General features: G+C 36.3%; 1 protein-coding gene across 3 annotated transcripts in view; it reads right to left on the bottom strand.

Moving 5' to 3' along the window:
- The window catches only part of LOC101404812 (cytochrome P450 2C19-like), a 114239-nt gene that overhangs the window by 31284 nt on the left and 59158 nt on the right, over nt 1–23797 (bottom strand). Inside the window, exon 2 of one of the 3 annotated variants that reach the window (XM_087432307.1) lies at nt 4261–4317. The exons of the other annotated variants lie outside the window; for them this stretch is intronic. The gene's annotated coding sequence lies outside the window, so the exon portion shown is untranslated. The remainder of the gene's footprint in view (nt 1–4260; nt 4318–23797) is intronic. 3 annotated transcript variants of the gene reach the window in all.

The raw sequence follows: 23797 nt of genomic DNA, 5'->3' as shown, positions 1-23797 counted from the left end.
GCTGCCTAAACATAAAATAGCTAGAATAACTCACATCTTGAATAACCATACATATATCAAGTAAATGGCTGAGTAAACATGCACATCTTTTACATTAAACCCCCTAAAAATCACAGAATAGCCTTTATTATCTTTTATTTCTAAAATAGATAAATGGAGACTCTGGGATCACACAGCTCACAGGTGGCAGGACTGAGATTAGAACTGAGACCTTCTGATGCCCATTGTGGTGCACTATGGCTTATACCACTGCTGCCTCAAGAACCGTTTTAGAAAAGGAGAACAAAACCTCTAAAATATTAATTACTCTGAATTTATACCCCATGGACCCTATTCACAAAATAACAGGCTTCACATTAAATAAGTGGCCCTTATTTGACTCCAAGGGTAAAAGTTCCATAGATTCTCCACTCTATTCCCCTCTCTATCACTGCAGAGGAGAAACTTGCTCAGTGGAACTGAGGGAAGAGTCAATCTCAGAGAATTCAGGGGGGAAATCTTGAAAAACTATGGCTTCCCCTGCCTCCCAGTCACTTCCTGACACAGCCTCTTCTGTGCTTTTTTGGTCTGTCATTGTCAGAAATGTTGAAATGAAGTACAATATGCAGATGGATGTTGTGGACAGAATAACAGGCATGGATTCATTGGAGGATGGGAGGCAGAAACTTCATTAAACACACCCACAGCACAGAATCGCCACCACGTACACACCTGACAGAAGATGACATGTAATGGTCATGAGGATCTAAATATCACTGGAATGACATAAATTAGTAGATAACTAATGGAAATGTTGGTACAAATGCATGTTCTGCAAAGATATCATTGTATTTGTTCCAAATTGATTAGTACAGTTACTTTTAAGCTCTTTTAGGAGGGGAAAAATTAATGTGTTAAGACCACAGTTACAAAATGTTTCAGTTGTCATGTTTACAGGGAGACTGACAATTAGAGAATTTTCACACCCATCATAACCCTTTTGGTTCTCTAAATTATCTTTACCTGAGGTCAAATTATTCCCATCTTAATGATGAGGAAGCTGGCCTTGGGGTTTCAGCACCTTGGCCAAGAACACGCAGACTGCAGGTGGTAGAGCTCAGCCCCCCCCGCCCCCCCCCCCCGAGCCCTGCATGCTGCCTCCAAGCAAAACATTGAGTTCAAGCAAGTTCCCCACATTTACTGAGAGCATACTATGATTCGGTATTCCGTGATTCACTCTAAAAAGTGATGTTAAAAATAAACTTTAATTTAGTTAATAATTACAGGAACTATTGGTTAAAATGAAGTTCAGAAAAGTTTAGTTTTGTAACCTTTAGAGCTTGAGTGAGTCCAGATCTCAGTGAACCTTTAATCTAGGACAAAGAGAAACAGTAATTTACTGTTTGACTCATATAGGTCTAAACTCCAAGAGATATTCACTAGCTTATTTTTGATAAAATAAACCCAGTTGCTCTCTTTAGAGTAATCGATTTATTCCCAGAGAAACAAGTATCTCTGCCCTGCTCATCCTTCCCTCTGCTGAGATAATTCCCTGGCCCTTTCTTTAATAGACTGATAGAGTCATAGAGAATTTAGAGATAGAAGATATCTCTGAGGTCAGCTAGTCTAATCTTTATTTTTAGGAATGAGCAATTTATAACTCAGTGAAGTGAAGTGTCGCCAAAGCATCCGCTCAAGACCTTGTCTTAGAATCCAGGTTTCCCCACTCCCAGTTCAGTGACTTCTCACATTGAAGAGATTTCCCATTACTGACCAAATGGATGGACAGGAGAGCATCAGTGTGAAGCGCTCTACCGTCACAGAGTAATGCAAACTCTGGCTTTGCTTGAGTAGTGGATCAGAGATGTTATTTTTTTTAATCAATCTATTTTATTTTTTAGATCAGTTTTAGTTTCATGGAAAAATTAAGCAGAAAGTACAGAGAGTTCCCATCTACTCTTTCCCACATTCACACTCAAGATCTCCCACCATCAACACCTACACCAAGGTGGAACATTTGTTACAATTGATGAACCATCATCGGCACATCATTATTAACAAAAGATGATAGTTTACATTAGGTTTCATTTTTTGTGTTCTATGTTCTATGGGTTTTGAAAAATGTATACTGATGTGTATCCATACTTATAATACTATATAAAATAATTTCATTGCCTTAAAAATCACATAACCTGTGCTCCACCTAATCATTCCTCCCTCCCTCAAATGCTTGGCAACCACTGATCCTTTTATTATCTCTATAGTTTTGCCTTTTCCTGAATGTCACATAGTTGGAATCCTACAATATATAGTCTTTTCAGATTGGCTTCTTTCACGTAGTAATATGCATTAAATTTTTATGCATGCCTTTTCATGACTAAATAGCTCATTTCTTTTCAGTAGTGTATAAGATTCCATCATATAATTATACCATGGTTTATTTATCCTTTCACCTACTGAGGGATATCTTGGTTGCTTCCAAGCTTTGCCCATTATGGATGAAACCACAATAAAAATGCGTGTGCAGGTTCTTGTGTGACATAAGTTTCCAACTCATTTGGTTAATACCGAGGAGTGTGATTGCTGGACTGTATGGTAAAACTATGTTTAGTTTTTTTTTAAGAAACTGCCAAACTGTTTTTCAAACTGGCTGCACCATTTTCCATTCCCACCACCAATTAATGAGAGTTCTTGTTGTTCCACATCTTGTCAACCTTTAGTGTTGTCAATATTTTAAATTTTAGCCATTCTAGAGTTGTGTATCAATATCTCATTGTTGATTAAATTTGCAATTCCTAATAATATATGACATTGAACATCTTTTCACATGCATATCTTCCATCTGTATGTCTTCTTTGGTAAGGTGTCTGTCAGAAATTTTGCCCACTTTTCAATTAGGTTGTTCATTTTCTTATTGTTGAGTTTTAAGACCGCTTTGTATATTTTGGATAGCAGTTCTTATATAATATGTCTTTTTTAAATATTTTCTCCGTCTGTGGCTTGTCTTCTCATTCTCTTGGCAGTGTCTTTCATAGAGCAGAAATTTTTAATTTTAATGAAGTCCAATTCATCAATCTTTTTTTGTGTGAATTGTGCCTCTTGTGTTGAATTTAAAAAGTTATCACCACGGGCCTGCCCCATGGCTTAGCAGTTAAGTGTGCACGCTCCACTACTGGTGGCCCAGGTTCGGATCCCGGGCACGCACCAATGCAACGCTTGTCCAGCCATGCGGAGGCCACGTCCCACATACAGCAACTAGAAGGATGTGCAACTATAACATACAACTATCTACGGGGGCTTTGGGGAAAAAAAAGGAGGAAGATTGGCAACAGATGTTAGCTCAGAGCTGGTCTTCCTCAGCAAAAAGAGGAGGATTAGCATGGATGTTAGCTCAGGGCTGATCTTCCTCACACAAAAAAAAAGAAGTTATCACCAGACATCAGAAATATGGTAGAATAGAAGACTTTCCTGTCATATTCCCAGACAGAAACAAGAATTTGGCAGCAATTCATGGACAAAACTGCCTTTGTAGGAGCTTTATGATCCAAGGAAGGAGGTTGCAAATCCCCACTGGAACCCAAGACTGAAAAGGGCCATTTTGAGAAGGTAGACCTGCAACCAGGTGGCAGGCTTGCCAACCATTGTCCTAACGACAGATCTGAAAACAACTCCATCCCTCTGTGGACTCAGCTACAGCCCCATTAGCAATGGTCCTGCCTCCAGCACATCCAACAAGCAACCCCAGAGGAACCGCACCCACCTATGCTTTAGGTAACAGGCCATCCAACCCGGGTCCCAGCTGTGGACCCTGAAGTTGGCTATGATGCATCTCCAGCCCTTTTCAGTCATGGTCATGGAGCCATTCTCCCCAACTACAGATCTGGCAAGAGACACACCCATCTGTGCTCCCAGATGTTGGCCCGCCTACCTCAATCCAATGGCAGGTCCTGAAGCGGCCCTGTAACTCATTGCCAGTCCCTCTCAGCTACAGTCTGGGAAATAGTTCTGCCAAGGGATCCACCAGTGACTCAGTAAGAGCCCTCTCATGGACCAACAGGAACCATATCTGTCCTTGCATGCAGCAACAGACATGTCAGCAACAGTGGATCCTGAAGCAGATTTTTGTCCCAACACCAGATCTACTGAGCAAGCTCTTGTAGGTAGTCCCATATGCTTAGGGACCCAACAGGATGCACATCCCCCTAAGTACCTGGTAACAAACCACAGACCCCAGTGCAGACCAAGCAGTAACCACAATAATATAGCTCCAACCCCACTCACCTGAGATCACAGCAGCAATCCCATCAGCCCAGGGACCAAATAGAAGAAGATCTTTACCTGTTGAAACCAATATATAAAGACTAGAATACATGTTTGTCACTCAAATGTTTTACACAAACACAAGACTACACAGATCATGAAGAATCAGGCAAATATAACACCATCAAAGGAAACTAATAAAGCTCCAATAACCAATCAAAACAAATAGAGATCTATGAATTGTCTTAAAATAATTCAAAACAATCCTTTTAAATAATCTCAAAGAAATGAAAGAGAATACACACAGATAACTAAACAAAATCAGGAAAACTGTACACAAACAAAATGGGAATTTAATAAAGAAACAGAAATCATCAAAAAGAACCAAACAGAAATCTTGGAATTGAAGAGTATAATGACTGAACTGAAAACTGCAACAGAGAGTTTCAAGGCAGATTCAATCATTTAGAAAAAAGAATCAGCAAACTGGAAGGTGAGACCCTTGAAATTAGCCAGTTAGAGGAACAAAAAGAAAAAAGAACAATGCAAGCAACATAGGAGCTCCTAAATAAATAAAGCAAATATTAACAGATCTACAGGGAGAAATATACAGCAATACAATCTTAGCAGGGACTTCAATAGCCCACTTTTCTCAATGGATACATCATCTGGACAGAAAATCAATCAAGAAATTTTGGACTTAAATGACACATTAGACCAGAAGGGCTTAACAGACATTTACAGAACATTCCACCAAAAGCAGCAGAATACATATTCTTCTCAAGCACATATGGAACATTCTACAGGCCAGATCATATATTAGGCCACAAAACATATCTCATATAAAGAGGATTGAAATTACATCAACCTAAATGTTATGAAACTAGAAATCAATTACAAGAAGAAAATGGAAAATTCAAAAGTATATGGAGATTAAATAACATGCTACTGAACAACCAATGGGTCAGAGAAGAAGTTAATAAAGAGATTAAAAAATAACTTGAATGCATATCAATTTCATTCTCATTACTGTCTATGTTAGACTATTCTCAATATTGTAGGCCCCAAAGTATATTCATAATCATGGATAAAATTAGAAACATAACATCATTAAAAGGGCCAGGAACAAAAGTCTGATTCTAAAGTATACAGGCTTAAATCAGACACATTAAATAACGAGAATGAGTATAATAAGGGGTAGAAGCCACATACAAGAACACAACTGCTATTTTGCATAAGACGGCTATGTTACTTTGGAGAAAATGAAGTTTGATGAAATCTATTTTCTCATCTTTATAATAATATTCAGACTTGTGTTACTTTATTAATAATGTCTTTTTAATATAGTTCTTTGCTTTCTGTCTGGGGTATAGGTAATTATATATTTCTACTGCACAAAAAACACAACTTTATACACCCTGTAGTATCCAACAACCCTGTGAATACATATGAATCATATCCATTAACACAGAAAATACCCCTCTGTAAAATTTTAATTACTAGCTATCTGCCCTCCCCACATGCAGCCTCTGTTTCATTTTCTATTAACATACATCAGCTTGGGCAATGGCTAAACTACACAAAAATGAAATAAATCACAATTTACATTAGAAAAAAATATCTTGAGACAAATGAAAATGGAAATACAATATACCATCTTTTGTTTTATTTTGCTAATTGTTTATAACCACAACAAATTAGTACAGAGAATGCCCTGTAAAAAACAACACAGTAAAGATTCAAAGATCAAGGTGTTCCCTTAGATAAGGCTGAAGATTTCAGTCTCTGGTATTTTGAATTTAGGCTACAGTTATAGTTATTGGATGTATCATTGGGTATGTGGCATAAAACTTATGAGATGCAGAAAAAGCAATTCTAAAAGGGAAATTCGTAGTAATCAATGCCTAATTTAAGAAATAAGAATATCTGAAATAAACAGTGTAAATTTAAATGTCAAGGAATTAGAAAAAGAAGAAGAAACTAAGCCCAAAGTTAGTAGAAGGAAGGAAATAACAAAGATCAGAGTAGAAATGAATAAAATACAGAATAAATGACAACAGAAAAAATTAATGAATCTAAGAGCTGGCTTTTTGAAAAGATAAACAAAATAGACAAACCCTTTGCTAGACTCCCAGGAAAAAAAAAAGAGGACTCAAATAAACAAAACCAGAAATGAGAGAGGAGATGTTATGACTGATACCACAGAAGAACAAAGGATCATAAGAGACTACTCTGAACAATTATACACCAACAAATTGGACAATCTAGAGGAAATGAATAAATTCCTAGAAACATACAACATACCAGAATGAATCATGAATAAATACAAAATCTGAACAGACCAATTACTAGTAAGGAGATGGAATCAGTAATCAAAAACCTCCCAACAGACAGCATGGTGACTATAGTTAATTATACTATATTGCATATTTGAAATTTGCTAAAAGAGTAGATCTTAAAATTTCTCATCACAAGAAAAAAATTGTAGCTATGTATGGGTGACAATTGTTAACTAGACTTATTGTGGTGATCATTTTGCAATATACATAAACATGGAATCATTATGCTGTAAACCTGAAACTAGTATAACGTTATATGTCAACTATACCTCAATTAAGAAAATAAAAATTTAAAAAGTAAATAAAATAAAGGTGCTTACATAAAATGTTGGTACTGGGTTTTTATAACAATCTTAAAAAAGTAGGAACAACATAACATAAGCATTGAGAAGACTCATTGCATTAATGCAGGTCAGAGTCTAAAGGGGTTTCAGAAAATTAAGCATAAGCAGCCTCCTCCCATCTCCATGGGAAAACATTAAGGATTAAAATCTGCTATAGTGCTGTCCAATAAAATGTCTAAAATCATGTGAGCACCAGGACTTTGCTGCTCCAGTGATCTCTTGAGACAAAAAGACAGCATTTAGGCATGGAAAGCTTTGCCACAGAAAGTAGTTTTTCTAGCAATGGTGGCTTTGCCCTTCCCTAGGCTCTCAAGACAGTGAGTATTCACTAACAGACAATGAGTTTCACTTGCAACTGAGGACTCCAGTAAATTGAAGCAAACATCACTCAATGAATTAATTAGTAAAACCTTTTTCTATGCAACATCCTAAATATATCTTTATGTCAAAATCCTATTCTCATTATCAAGATTATACAGTTTCAGAAGATAAAATGTCAAATAATTCATGCAATGAATCTTGAGTTTTTAATATTTTTCCCTTCTTGTATCTCCTGCTCGGGGATCATTGCTTTCTGTGTATTGTTTCAGCTAAATGGAACTTAAATTCATTTTTTACGACATATTTTCTCATATTTTACCCAAAGATTTAAGATAACATCAACAGATGTATAGATCTGTAAAACAATAACAGACATAATCAACATTGAAAGATTTTTATAGGTGCGTTTCTTAATGACTTAAACCAGATATGTAAATTGTTTATTGATTTTTCTTTAATGTGATGATTCTTTGTTAACAAAGAAGTCTCAGTTATCAGTTACACATGCCAGCCCATACTACTATTTCCATTTTTTTTAATTGAGGTATAGAAAAACATAAAGGACTCAAGTGTATAACTCAATGTGATGTATAATCACTTCCAGATCATTCCCAACATACCAAAAGGATCCATTGTGTCCCTTCACTGTCATAGTGACCAGAGAAAACTGCTGTTTCTGATTTCTATCACTATAGATTAATTTTGCCTCTTCTTTAATTTCTTATAAATGGAATCACACAGATGTAATCTTCCTGTTGGATTTTTTTGTTCATCGTTATGACTGTGAGTTCCATCCACATTTGCATGTGGCAGCAATTGCTCTTTTTGTTGGTGCATAATCAATTATATGAATATACTACAATTTATCTATCCATTTTACTGTAGATGGGAAGTTGGGTTGTTTTCAATCTTTACAATGAGGAATAAAGCTTTTTAAAACATTCTCGCGCATTTCTATCAGCAGACATACACATTGAATTCTCTTGAGTATATAACTAGGAGTGGACTTACTGAGTCATAAAATAAGAACATATTTTTTATAGCCATTGTCAAAAAGTTATCCAAAGTGGTTTTAATTCTTACTATTTTTAAAAATAGGTAGTGGGGCCGGCCCTGTGGCATAACAGTTAAGTGCACATGCTCCGCAGCTGGCGGCCCGGGTTCGGATCCTGGGCACACACTGACCCACCACTTCTCAGGCCATGCTGTGGTAGAGTCCCGCATAAAGTGGAGGAGGATCGGCCGGATGTTAGCTCAAGGCCAGTCTTCCTCAGCAAAAAGAGGAGGATTGGCATGGATGTTAGCTCAGCGCTGATCTTCCTCATGAAAAAATAAAAATGAAAAAATAAAATTAAGTAGTTTTCCAGGATGTTTGCCTCTCAGGCAGAGGAATAAAACTCCAAAAACCTCCCAACAAACAAAAATCCTGGACCACCTGCCTTCACTGGTAAGTTCTACTGAACATTAGTGAAGAACTACCAATCTTTCTAAAACTCTTCCAAAAAATAGAAGAAAACATAATACGTCTAAACTCATTTTGTGAGGCCAGCATTACCCTGATACCAAAACCAAACAAGGACATTATAAGAAAAGAAAAGTACAGACCAGTATCCTCAATGAACCTAAATGCAAAAATCCTCAATAAAATATTATCAAACTGAATTCAGCAACACATTAAAAGAATCATATGCCATGATCAAGTCCAATTTGCTCCAAGGATGTAAGAACGTTTCAACATCTGCAAATCAATTGATGTGATACACCACATTAACAAAATGAAGGAAAAAATCATATGATCATCTCAATAGATGTAGAAAAAGCATTTGACAAAATTCAACATTCATTCATGATAAAAACTCCCAACAAAGTGGGTATAGAGCAAACATATCTCAACGTAATAAAGGGTGTGTATGACAAGCTCACAGCTAACATCATACTTAATGGTAAAAAGCTGAAGGCTTTTCTTCTAAGATCAGAAATAAGGCAAGAATGCACACTCTAGGCACTTTTACCCAACACAGTACTGCAAGTCCTAGTCAGAGCAATTTGGCAAAAAAAAGAAATAAAAGGTATCCAAATAGGGAAGAAGTAAAAGTCTCTATTTGGTGATGACATGACATTACATATAGAACATCCTAAAGGCTCCATCAAAAAACTGTTAGAACAAATAAACAATTCAGTAAAGTTGCAGGATACAAAATCAATGGACAAAAATCAGTTGCATTTCTATAAATTATGAATGAGTTATCGGTAAGAGAAATTAAGAAAACAATCCCACTTACAATTGCATCAAAAAGAATAAAATACCTAGGAATAAATTTAACCAAGGAGATGAAAGATCTGTACACAAAAACTATGAGACATTGATGAAAGAAATTGAAGACACAAATCATTGGAAAGATATTCTGTGCTCATGGACTGGAAGAATTAATATTGTTAAAATGTCCATACCACCCAAAGCAATCTACATTCAATGCAATCGCTATCAAAATTCCAGTGTTATTTTTCACAGAAAAAGCAATACTAAAACATGTATGGAACCACAAAAGACTTCAAATAGCCAAAGCAATCTTGAGAAAGAAGAACAAAGCTGGAGGCATCACACTCCTGATTTTAAGCTATATTACAAAGCCATTTAATCATAACAGTATGGTCTTGGCATAAAATCAAACACACAAATCAATGAAACAGAATAGAGATCCCAGCAATAAACCCACATGTATATGATCAATAATTTATGACAAGGGAGCCAAGAATACACAGTGGTGAAAGTAGAGTCTCTTTAATAAATGGTGCTGGGAAAACTGGATAGCCACATGGAAAAGAATGAAATTGGACCACTATCTTATACCACATCCAAAAAATCAACTCAAAATGAATTAAAATCTTAAACATAAAAGCTAAAAGGGGATAAGCTCCTTGACATTAGTCTTGGCAATAAGTTTTTGGATTTGACATCAAAATAAAAAGCAACAGAAGCCAAAATAAATAAGTGGGACTACATCAAACTAAAAAGCTTCTGTACACCAAAGGAAACCAACAGCCAGTGAAAAGGCAACCTACCAAATGGGAGAAAATATTTGCAATTTTATATCTAAGAGTTTAATATCTGAAATATATAAAGAACTCATATAACTCAATAGAGAACAAGAAAACAATATGATTAAAAAATGGGCAGGGGATCTGAATAGACATTTTTCCAAAGAAGACACCCACATGGCTAACAGGTACATGAAAAGGTGCACAACATCACTAATCACCTGGGAAATGCAAATCAAAACCGCAATTAGATATCACCTCACACCTCTTATGATGGTTGTAACCAAAAAGTCAAAAGGTAAGTGCTGGCAAGAGAGTGGAGAAAAGGGAACTCTGTACATTGTTAGTGGGAATGCAAATTGTTAAGCTATTACAGAATATAGTATTCCTTCCTTAAAAAATTAAAAATAGAACTCCCATGTGATCCAGCAATCCCACTACTGGGTCTATATCTGAAGTAAATGAAGTCAGTTTCTCAAAGAAATATCTGCACTCCCATCTTCCTTGCAGCATTATTCACAATAGCCAAGATATGGAAACAACCTGCCTATCAATGAATAAATGGATAAAGAAAATTTAATATATATTTATATAGGGAATATTATATGAAATATAATGGAATTATATTTTATAATTTATATAATTCATAATCCATATATTAATTTATAATTTTAATTTATATTCCATCATTTAATTTGATTTATAATTTATATTCTGTAAAATGGAATATAATGGAATGTTATTCAGTCACTAAAAAGAAGGAAATCTTGCCATTTGTGACAATGTGGATCAACCTGGAGGGCATTCTACTAAGTGAAATAAGCCAGACAGGAAAGAGAAATACCACGTGGTATCACTTCTATGTGGAATCTAAAAAAAAAAAGATTGAAATCACAGAAACAAAATAGGGTCTGGGGGTGAGGGGAATGAGGAGATATTAGTCAAAGGGCACAAATTTTCAGTTATAAGATGAATAAGTTCTAGAGATCTAGACATACAGCATGGTGGCTATAGTTAATAATACTGTATTGTTACTTGAAATTTCCTAAGAGAGAAGATGTTAAGCGTCACCATGCTAAAAAACAAAAAAAGATAGTTATGAGGTGACAGATGTGTTAATTAACTTGATTGTGGTAATCATTCACAAGGTATACGTATATCAAACCATCACATTGTACCTTAAGTATATATAATTTTTATTTGTCAATTATACCACAATAAAGCTGGAAAAATAAAGTTTCTATTGAATATTTTAAAATATTTTCTTTTTTTATTCTGGCATTCTTCATTTTTACATTTATTTCTATAATGTTTTTATCATATTTGCTATATTGTCACTTTCAGACAATTCTAATACTTCGATTTAACAGGTTTTTCTTTCTATTGTCTACTTTTTATTCTCATACTTGAGTATCTATCATGTTTTTAGGTCAGGTTATTGATTTATCTTTTGCTCTGTTGAAATAGAAAATACATCCAGTAAAGTGCAATAATCTTTAGTATACACTTGGGTGAATTTTTACGTATGTATACACCTTAATAAGCACCATCCACATCAAGAACTAGAACATTTTCCAACACCCCAGGAGGCTCTCTCACAGCCTTTTCCAGTCTATTCACCCCAGAGAATAAACAATTATTTTGACTTCTGTCAACGAAGGTTAGCTTTGCCTACTCTAGAAACGTACAAAAACAAACTCTTACCGAATGTACTTTTTTTTTAATATTTATTTATTTTGTGTGTGTGTGTGTGAGGAAGATCAGCCCTGAGCTAACATCCATGCTAATCCTCCTCTTTTTGCTGAGGAAGACCAGCTCTGAGCTAACATCTATTGCCAATCCTCCTCCTTTTTTTCCCCAAAGCCCCAGTAGATAGTTGTATGTCATAGTTGCACATCCTTCTAGTTGCTGTATGTGGGACGCAGCCTCAGCGTGGCCGGAGAAGTGGTGCATCAGTGCGTGCCTGGGATCCGAACCCAGGCCGCCAGTAGCGGAGCGCGCGCACTTAACCACTAAGCCATGGGGCCAGTACCAGAATGTACTTATTGATGTCTCCTCTTTCATTAAAACTTATATCTATGAGCTTCATCCATGTTTCCACAAGTAGCAGCGGTTTCTTCTTTTTTATTGATATTGTATTCCACTGTATGAATATGACATGATATTTTAATGTAATGTTAATGGACATTGGGTTAGTTCCAATTTGGAGCAACTATGAAGAAAGCGATTGTGAACACTCTTGTTCATGTCTTTTCTTAGGTATATGCACACATTTCTCTAGGGTATACAGCTAAAAGTAGTAGTAAAGTCCCTGGACTCTAGGGGGAGGCACATGCCTAGAATTAGAACGTATGGTCAAACATTTCAATGTTTTACAACAAGTTATCCGTCCACCAGCAATATACGCGAATTCCATTTGTACCACATTCTCATGAATATGGGAGATTTTCAGGCTTTTTTTGTTTGTTTCCATTCTGGTAGGTGTGTATTAGTAATTCATTGCAGCTTTAATTTTTATTTCCCATATAACTAATAAAGTCAAATACATTTTCTCATGTTTATTGACCACGTGGATATCCTCTTCTGTGAAGCGACTGTTCAAACAATTTGTCCATTTAAAAATATTTGGGGCATCTTTGTTTTTTTAGTTCTTTATGTAATCTGGATATAGATCCTTTCATGGATATATTAATTGCAAATATTTCTCTGAGGCTGTAGCTTGCCTTTGACTATCTTAAATACTGTCTTTTGATCAATAGGAGTTTAAATATTAACTTAAATAAAGACCTACTTATTGGTCTCTTATAATTAGTGCTTTTTAGGCCTTATTTTTTAAAATTGTTAAAAAAGTTCAAGGTCGTAAAGGCTTGCTGTTATGTTTTACACTAGAGGCTATATAGTTTTATTTTTCACACTTACGTCTATGATCCATCTCAGATTACTGTTTGCAAACAACTTGTAGGGAATGAGTTGCATTTTCTTCCAACCGAATATCCATTTATCTAACATTAATTATTGAGATTATATTTTTCCTAGTAAATTTGGCACTCTCACGTGATCGTATAGTTGTGATTCTGTATCTAAACTCCATTCTATTCTATTCCCAGTTGCTATCCTTATGCCTACCATAATGTCTTAATCATTATAGCTTTAAAGTAAGTCTTGATATCCAGTAAGTCTTCCATCCTCCTTCTTCTTTTTCTTCAGTATTGTCTTGACTATAATAGTTTCTTCACATTTCTGCACAAGTTGGAATCAATTGGTAAATTCCCACAGAAATTCTGTTAACATTTTGACTGAGAATTCATTGAATCTATAGTGTATGTTGAGAGAACTGACACCTTAACAATACTGCTTTTTTTCTATTTATGAACGTGGTATAACTCTCCATGTATTTGGGTATTCCTTAATTTATCCCAGCAATGTTATGTAGTTCACAATTTTGAGGTGTTGCACATTCTACATTAGTTTATTTCCCTATTTGAGGGGGTTTTCAGGTTAGTTTAAGTGGCTCTTTTAACAATATCATCTAATTATTTGTTGTTAGTGTAAAGGAATAAAATTAATTTTTGTATTAACTTTATATTCAGTTCCAACGGTCATGCTTCTTTACCACCAGCAGTGTACTTCTATTCAGCTACACATTTACACCCTCAAGACTCAAACAGAACTTTATTAGCAGTTTATTTTGTTTATTTTTGTTTAGTGACTGCCCTGAACTAGTTCTGTAAAGTTTCTATCCTTAGTCATGTGCATCCACTAAAGCCTCTGCTCAGTTAGCTTACTTCTCCTCTAATAATTGGACAGATATTTCCTTAGTAGTCTGGAACCAATAAATCTCCTAGTCTTTGCAAGAGGCTCTGTGTGTATGTTGGAGCATGCCTTCAACACTCACCCAGGAAGTTTATAATTCTGCCTTAACCTTCTTCGCTTCCTGCTTACAAAGAGCCTCAAGGTTAGCCAGAAGTTAGAGCTTAGGATCTTCTCAATCTTTCCTAAGCATGTGTGGACTTATAATGTCTCAGGAATATATTAGCATTTTTCAAAGCCTCTTATGAACATCTCATTCTCTAGCTTTTCCCTTTAAGCTTTGCGGTTAGTCTGTTGATTTCCCCAAAGGGGGGTGATCAGGCCTCCACACTCTTCAAAAATGGCCTCTAACTGTTTTCAACAAATGCCCCTGGGAAAAAGGCTGTTCGTACTGGGCAAGCTCATAGTCAGATCAAATAAAGACAACCCCGCATGTGGGGTATTCCAGGGAACCACAAGACAGGTCAGAAAATGACAGTTCTCTGGGAATAGAGCTTTGAAGAAACTTCAGCTCCATTCTGCCACCTCCAGTGGCTGTTAGGCTGCTGCTTTTCACCATGATTATGGGCTGTAGCTTTCTAAGCTTCCTCGGTGTAGGGGAGATAGAGGAATGGAATAAGGTAAATTAAAACACCACAAAGCTTACTGTTCTCACTGAGATTTATCCACTTTTCTTGAATAAACACTCTGCAGATCAATGCAAGCCTTTGGCTAATTTCCAGAGTTCTGAAGAAGTTGATCTGATAATTTTTGTCTATGCTCTCACTGTTTTACATCAGAGAGAATTTTTAGGAGTCATTACTCTACACCACTTTGCTGACATCTTTCAGTCTAATATTGAATAGTAGTAATGAGATTGTGTACCTTTACTTTCTACAAACTTATGGGAAAAAATTCACTATTTCACCATTAATTTAAACATTGTCTAGGATTTTGGAGATGTCCTTTTTCAGAATAACAGAGTCTCATTTTTTTTTCTCAACTGAGTTTTTGCCAAGAGTGTTTATCAAAAACAAGTGTTGAACTTATCAATTTTTGTATATTTATTGAGGTCACCTGTTTTATCAGTTTTTTTTTTTTATTGTGTGCTGCACATTGTACATCAAACAAAGCAATGATAATTTGAGACTCTGGATGACATTACCTTTCTCCAGCCAAAAGTGTGCTTCCAGCAAGCAGAAAATGTTTAGGGGTGGATCAATGTAATGTAATCAGTGATTGAACTTATCTAAAGAAGGACTCTAGTCTCCCAAGGATTCTTCAACTTCAGGCTTATTCTTAATCCTCGGTTGTAGACCTTCATTGTGACCTTGAGGCTTCAACTAAAGTCAGTGTGTTCACTTGCTCTTTCCCATTTGGCAAGCTCTGAATTCCATGTTTTTTCCTTCTAGCCCTGAGAGTCTGCCACAAATTCTTTTCAGGATCTAAAGCTCCTAAATGACAATTTATAATCAGCCTTTCAGCCTTCCAGCTCCTGATTTCAAATCAGTAATCATCTTAAGAGTAAAATCGCAGCAAATATCAGGCTTCCCAATATGGATTTCCCAAACTCTCTGTTATCTTGTCCTCACAAATTGTCACAATTTTTATCACTTTCCCATGCTGATAAACTAATATATGTGTACATATGTGTGTGTATGTGTTTGTGTGACGAGTAAGACAGAGAGATAGTGACACAGACATAAATGTTATTTCTGGAAATTGCTGATCATTGCAGTGAAATATTCTTTGCTGATGATAGAATTTCCTTTTTGAAAAATTTATAGAAGGTAACTAAAAATTACTAACTCTATCAAAAAATTCAATCTTCTCCATATAGAAAGGTTTGATCAAATAGTGTTTCTATTACACTCATGGTGGAAAAGTAAGGAGATACATAATTTTTAGTGGGTTATGCTTAAGTATCTGTGAAAAACAAAAGTGCACATATATGTGCAGCTGCTTCACACCTAGGAAATTAGCCTGAAGGAATAGTACAAAAATAATAGAATATATATGTACTTTGTAGCATTTTTATATTAACAAAATTTTTTAAAAATCCAAATACACTTGAATAGCGAAATAAATTAAAAAATTATTAAAGCCATGCAACAGGGTATTATGAGATGCATTTATTCATACTGCTTGTAAAACTATATATGATACGTTATTATATAAAATGAATGTAACCATCAAGTCATAGCATATTATATATAATATATGTACGTATACATACATACACATAAAACGCACACATATGTTTCTGTATGTGTGTGTTCAACTATAACCATACATACACATTTTCTTCCCCCTCCTTTCCCTTAATATGTCCGTGTGCAGGTACACTTTTGTGTATGTGAGTTTGTGTGTGGGGGGGGGTATGTTTAGCCACTATGAGAAAAGAGGAAGGATATCCTTAGACCAGCAAATTCAAGCTTAATCTCATGTTATTCCCTCTGACTGGAAAATCCTTCCCTGTTTTCTCCCCACATGTATATACATATACATATATACACCTATACAAACATACATATGCAAACAAATACATCACACAATTATATTTTAATAACCATAGGGAAAATACAGAAAGTATACATGTCAAATTGTCAAGAGATGATTTCCTGGAGAGCTAGATAGGAGTAAGAGATGAGTGAATTTCATTTTTTTTTTTTTTGAGGAAGATCAGCCCTGAGCTAACATCTGCCAATCCTCCTCTTTTTGCTGAGGAAGACTGGTCGTGGGTTAACATCCGTGCCCATCTTCCTTCACTTTATATGGGACACCGCCACAGCATGGCTTGCCAAGCGGTGCATTGGTGCAGGCCCGGGATCCGAACCGGTGAACCCCGGGCCACCGCAGCAGAGCGCATGCATTTAACAACTTGTGCCACCAGGCAAGCCCCTGTGTTTTATTTTTTTTAAAAACATTTTGACTCATGGGATAATTTCCAATTTTTAATAAATCAAAATATGACATTTGTAAGGTGCCTTCCATTTTGTATACACTGAAGATGAGAGGTAGCTTAAGATTTAGAAATTGTATTACAGAAGGGAAGTCAAGATGGCGGCATAGGCAGACTCTGAACTCACCTCCTCCCGCGGACACAGCCAATTTACAACTACTCGTGGAAAAATTACTCCTGAGACAGAACTGAAAACTGGATAAGAGGAACTCTTGCAACAACGTACAATCCAAATTGAGGTGGAAGAGGCAGAAACTCCCTTCTGGAGAGGAAAAATGCCGCCTTCACAAGCCACCAGCTTCACGGCCGCCCAGGAGCAGCCCACAGGTATGCAGCCCTTCCTGGAGGCGCGGGGCCCTGAGCCGGAGAGCACCCCCGCTGTGGGCATTTTGTGGACCCAGCACAATCGAGGCGAGTGGCATAATATCTGACTTTGCCTGCTACTAAAACATTGGGGAGTACCCCCAGAAAAGCTGGTTCACAAAGAAATCAAAACCGGCTCTTAAAGGGCCAGCGCGCAAACACACCCATTTCAGAAAGCATCCTAAAATCACCAGAAAGAAAGGTGCACAGTGCTTGGGTGAAAAGAGACTCACCTGATAGGCCCTGAGTGCATCTCCGTGAGAGGTGAGACCTCTCCAGGGACTGGGACATTGGTGGCGGCCATTGTTGTGGCCTGGTGTGGGCATGCTAACACAGACGCCGTTGGAGTTCTCTCTGGGGCCTGCTAGCCCAGGTCTGCCCCACCCACTAGAGCACCGATTTAATCCAGCTCAGCCAGGGCAGGCAGCCCACCCTAGAGACTGGTAATATGCATCAAAAGTTCAAACAATGTTCATTAGCACTCTACTGCAACTTCCAGAAATTTATTCTAAGGAAGAAACGAGAATCATGCAAAAATTTGCAATAAAGACATTTTATATTAATAACAGCAAGAGAAAGAAAAACAACCTATCTGGACAATAACACAATACTGGGTAAAAAACACGACATCAATTTACCATGTAGAATATAATGTTATTAAGTCAATAATGTTCTTGTAAAATACTTAAATTTGAACTTAAAGAACCACATATATCTTATGACCCTGATCTTACTCCTTCCTGCCAAGTCTCTTGCTCACACTTTTCCCCTCTACTCCTTCCCAGCGTGCATGTGCAAACACAAATACACACACTGAGCAGATTTGTGTTACTGTGGCTCTCAAACTATTATAATTAATTACATGAAGAAATACACACCATTGGTTTTTTCAAATGCTGCCAGCAAACACAAGGCTTTCTATTGAATCTGTCTTCAATAGTCTTCTTCCACATCTCCATATTCCAGAAAACCATGAAGGACAAACACTAGATTTGTTTCCATCTTTCTCCTCTCCTCAAAATAATTCCTATCAGTGCAAAAAATTAGAGACGAATAGCTTCCATTGCCATGAATTCTAGCTGAGAGTCTTTACCTTAGAAAATGATAATGACACTAAAGCAGCAATGTAGTTATAGTGGTTCCAGCCTCAGGAATTCCCATTGAGTCCTACTTTACCTGTCTCCATTCTTCACCAAGCCTAGTATCTTATTGTCAAGACTCTTGGTTTTCTCACTAAACTCTTCTTCACCTATTAGCTCCTCTAAACCTCAGAATAACTCTGTAAATGAAATGATTTGTCCCCATTTTACTGATAAGTATGCTGAATATCATGGAGGCAAAATGCTTGCCCTATGATCACACAGCCAGTAAATCATGATGAGTCCAAGTCGTAAGTCAAATTTTCAGGGATGACTTTTGTGCATTGTAAGTGAGTTGTAGGAGAAGCAGCAAAGGGAGTCTATTCTCAAGAGAAGGAGAGACAGCACGAGTGCATTGGAAGGAAGCTCATGAAAATCTATTTCTCAGAGAATGGACACAGCCTTCTCATTTTAACATTTCCCTTCTGTTTGTTAAATCTCTTCCATGAAATGTGGTTTTAACACCAATGAAGTTCAATATCTGACTTCAAGAGCAAGGGCAAGATCAGAGGAAAAAAACAATACTCATAAGAAAATTGTCTAGAAAGATATTAAATAACAATGTAGAGGTGAAAATGACCCCATTCATGCCTTATCTCTTTTTGCAGGAATCCAGTGACCCACTAGAGGATGGGATAGTTTAAGGCTAGCTCCAAAAACAAATGGAAGATAGTTCAGTACTTAATTTAAAAAGCTTTATTCAATATCAATTCCAATCCCATACTCACCATGTGTTTCCACATGATCCTCTTTTCAGAGCATATTTATGCTTTATGTTCTATATTCTATATGATTCAAATATCTTTTATGCTTTTTTAGAAGAATAGAATATTGAAGGCAAGGTTGGAAATATTCTAAACCTATGTTGGTTCCATGCATGCTGTGTATGTAAGCTTCCTAAAATAGTCTCTCGGCCACCATGAGTCAGGCCAGAAAGCAAAATGTTTGGTGAATAGGATAATTTAGTCATTTTTCTCCCTGCTCTTTTCTCTTTGTCCTATTCTCATTATCTTAACTGGACATAATTTAAAATGAATATGTCTTAGTTACAAATTCACAAAACATTAGGGGTTAGGTGGTTTGCTTTCATTGCATTTAATGTTTCATGACGACATTGTATTACCTTTATAATTTTAAATATGGATTAATGATCCTTTATAGAACATGTTGGAATTATGACATTTTCATAAATTTCTCTAAATACTTATAATTTCTCAATTTCTTAGCCTATTTGGAGTCTTTGCAACTTACAAATCCATACCCATTCCCTAAACATAAGCATACCTAATTCCTGGGTGATTTTGTCTAACACTGGGAAACTGCCTCTGCCAGAAAACTCCTCACTCTGATCAATCAGGGCTTCCTGCACTGCTTCATATCCATGCAACACCGTGGTGGGCTTCCTTCCTGTTTCTACTGTATCCCTGTTACATGGTTTATAACCATATACTGATTTGCATGATTGTTTCATAAATATATGTCTTCCTTCTAGAATATAAATTCCATGATGCTAGGGTCTTTTTTTTTCACTCACCATTGAAAATCCCTAGCATTCTAAATAGTGCCTAATACCAAGTAGAGATTCAAGAACTTGTTGAATATATAATAGACTCAAAATAATTATTATTCACATTTTAAAGACATGGAAATTAAAGTTCAGAGAGATTTTAAAACTTGTCCAAGGCTCTGAGTTAACAAGTGGATGAGGTGGTGTGCTGACACAATCTCTTTGAATCCAGAGCCCAAAATGTAACCATCATAGACCAGGTTTGTCTCATATCCCATTGTATCAATAACAAAATATCGGTTATCTCGCAGGGGCAATGAGCAAAAACTGCAAGTCATGTAGCTGGAGCATGCTCAGAAGATGGAAACCTTGTCCTCAGATGACCTCGAGCTGCCTAGGAACAAAAATTTCCCTAACTACGGAACTCAATGTAAAAAGAAAACAGAGTGGGAAACCTAATAAGAAGTAAGTGATCCCTTGATTTGTAGCACACTAGACTTATAAGAGTGTTACACTCTCATCTTCCAATCAGACTCTGCCAAGCTAGTGTTTTGCATGACCACTCCTACTCCCAATGCCTTAAATGTTTGTCCCTGCTTCAGCTCAGGGAGACAGATTTGAACCTTGCCTCCTGTCTCCTTGCTGGTCAACCTTGAAATAAAACTTTCTTCTCTCAAAAATAGGTGCCATAGTATTGGCTTCTATGTGCATTGGACAATGAGCCCTTGCTCAGTAACAAAAACATGGGAAGAAGGAGCTTCCAGAGGTAGTACTTTGGTAACTAGCTGTCTCAGGAAAGACAGATTTCAGATAATTCCTTCAAGATTTAGAAAGCTGTTGAAATATAAATAGCTAGCAGTAAAGCAGTTATTCACTCGTTCATTGACCAAATATAAGGAAACTGAAAATGCCTGAACCTTTAATCATTTCCTCAGCTTCAAATCACTATGTGCTTTTAGAAAATTTTTAGGGTTTTGACTCGTAAATCAGTAGATTTTTTTTTAATTGAAAGCTGTTTCATTTCCATTAGAGTTCAACAAAGAATAACTACTAAACAAGAGACCTAGGTCACAATATGGACAAGGAATTCATACTTTTCACAACTTCAACAATCATATCATGGATCTCATTCCATTCTGGCAACCTCTAGCTGTGTACCATTTAAAATCATATCTGGGTGTCCAGTGGACACTTCTCATTAAAATCACTTCTTTAAAACATGGTGTCTGGGACCATATTATATTTAGATATAATGCTGCCTTGTTTACTTAGTGCAAACAATTGGAATAAAATTTTCTTAGAGATTTACTGATGTTCTTAGTATTTATCCGTAAAATATTTCCAATGATTGAGAAAGAAGTAGGTCCAGGTTGCAGCTTCACTTTTGCATAGCTTCAATTCCATAGAAAAAGGAGAATCACACAAGAAAGACAAATCACCAGGACTACGAAGAGGTCAATTCACGTACTGAGCAAAAATGCAATTGAAAGCTCCGAAACCAAAGTTGTTCTTCTTTTCTTTCTTTCTTTCTTTTTTTTTTTTTTTTTTTTGCCAGGAAGATTAGCCCTGAGCTAACATCTGTGCCAATCTTCCTCTACTTTTTATATGTGGGTCACCACCACAGTGTGGCTAGTGAGTGGTGTAGGTCCACACCCAGGATCAGAACCCAAAAACCCAGGCCTCTGAAGTGGAACATGCCAAACTTAACCACTACACCATGGGGCCAGCCCTTAAGGGTTTTTATAAATACCATGTACAAGCTGATCACCAAACCTTCACTAAGTCTTTGAAATTTTGTATAAATATTGTTTTATCTTCAGTGCACTTTGGCCTACTGGTAAGATTTAAACAAAACAGTCACCTTAGTATTAATAAATATCGAATTTTGCAGTGGAACGCCCAAATGAAAATAACTCTCACTTCAGAGATGGCCATGTTTTAGTAGTGAAATTGAAACCTATCAAATTTTCAAAGGGCTGGAATTCATGATCTTGACAAATGATGAAAGAGAATGTCTATTGTGTAAGAATTCATCATCATATGAGCAGAAGAAAGAAGGATTCTCTTAGTGCCCTTTCCCAGAAGATCCAGGGAAAGGCCAGAATCAGAGACAGAAAGGAGGAGGCAGAGTAAACAGAACGGTGTAGGAAGCTATTCTTATCTTAGAGAAGAGTGGACACATGCCAACTCTCTTGGAAGACCCCTTTTCTGTACTTCAGGAGTCCTGACACCACTTAGTCCCAAAGGGAGCACAGGGTCAACAGACAGTAGATGGAAGACAGGAACTAACCAAGTCAAACACAACAGTGGAAAATCCCTTGGCTGCAGTTACCCATCCCTCTCCTTGAATATCCGTTTCCAATGAGGGTCCTATAACCAGAGCCGACATTATCTGTTCTCACTTGGATGAGGAAAGATGCTCCAGCATTCAATACTCTAAATATTTGACAGTGTCTAGAAACTCACAGACATGAATACAACTTCAAGACTTGAAATATATTTGAGGAAATCCAACAGCATAACTAACACCAAACTTAAAAATCAGAACACTAACCCACCAATCCAATCTCTGTCCCTATGTGTTTGTTTATTGTTGTTATTATCTACTACTTAATGAAGGAAATCATACGGTATTTGACGGGTGAGGATGTGTGCACTGTTGGCAGGAATGTAAATTGGCACAGCCACTATGGAAAGCAGTATGGAGACTCCTCAAAATATTAAAATAGAACTATCATATGATCCAGCAATCCCACTTCTGAGTATATATTGATCCAGCAATCCCACTTCTGCGTACAATGACTACTGTATGGTCCTAATCATTTTGAAATATATACATATATCAAATCATCACGTTGCCCACCACGAACTTTCACAAAGTTATATGTCAATATATCTCAATAAAGCTGGAAAAAAAAAAAAAAGAACACTAACCCATGAAGAAGTTAACTTAGAGAAAACAGAAAAAGTGTTGAAATTAGCATAATACCATCAGATAAATTTAGTAATATAAAAAGAACAAGTTATTGAAAATGAAAAATTCTTTGTAATTAGGGAATGCATTGCAAAATATTTTTAAATAAATAAATATCTGAGTAATATAATAGATTTGGCAGTGGTTTGATTTATTTAGCGACAAGATATTGGGAAAACAAGTTTCCCCAAGAATAGAGTACAAAATACTAATGATAAACACTATAAACAAAGTTAAGTGGTATGGACAATAGTTCTAGAATTTCCAGTGAATTCATAATAGGAGTTTCAAGAAGAGAGAAAAAATAACCAAATGTAAAAATAAGGAAAGGAAATTGAAGAAAATTATCCTAAACTCATACAAAATCTAAAGGACCCACAAAGTTCTAAGCAGGATTAAGGTATGAAGAACCACACTCCCGCAATCTTCTGAAACCTGAGGACATCAAGAAAAGCAAAAACAAGTGTATGGGGATGGATTGTAATTAGTTTTCGGGTGGTGAAAATGATGTAATCTATGCAGAAATAGAAGTATAATTATGTACAACTGAAATTTATATAATGTTATAAACCAACGTTATCACAATAAAAAAATAAATTAAAAGAAACCCTAAGAAGTTCTAGAGAATAAAAGGAATTTATAAAGACTGAGACTCAGTTTAGAATAAAGCTTACCATATGCAATGCTTATAAGTGATAGACGATAGTGGAGTAAAGTCCTCAAACGTTCCACAGGAAATGATTTTTCAAACTATTATTCTATGCCAGATAAACCAGAATTC

The sequence above is a fragment of the Ceratotherium simum genome, chromosome 6, assembly GCF_057802395.1.
Source record: "Ceratotherium simum simum isolate JZ-2026a chromosome 6, ASM5780239v1, whole genome shotgun sequence".
In the NCBI taxonomy this organism is placed as follows: domain Eukaryota; kingdom Metazoa; phylum Chordata; class Mammalia; order Perissodactyla; family Rhinocerotidae; genus Ceratotherium; species Ceratotherium simum.
The sequence above is the reverse complement of the archived record's forward strand: the minus strand, read 5'-3'. Positions and strand labels throughout refer to the sequence as shown.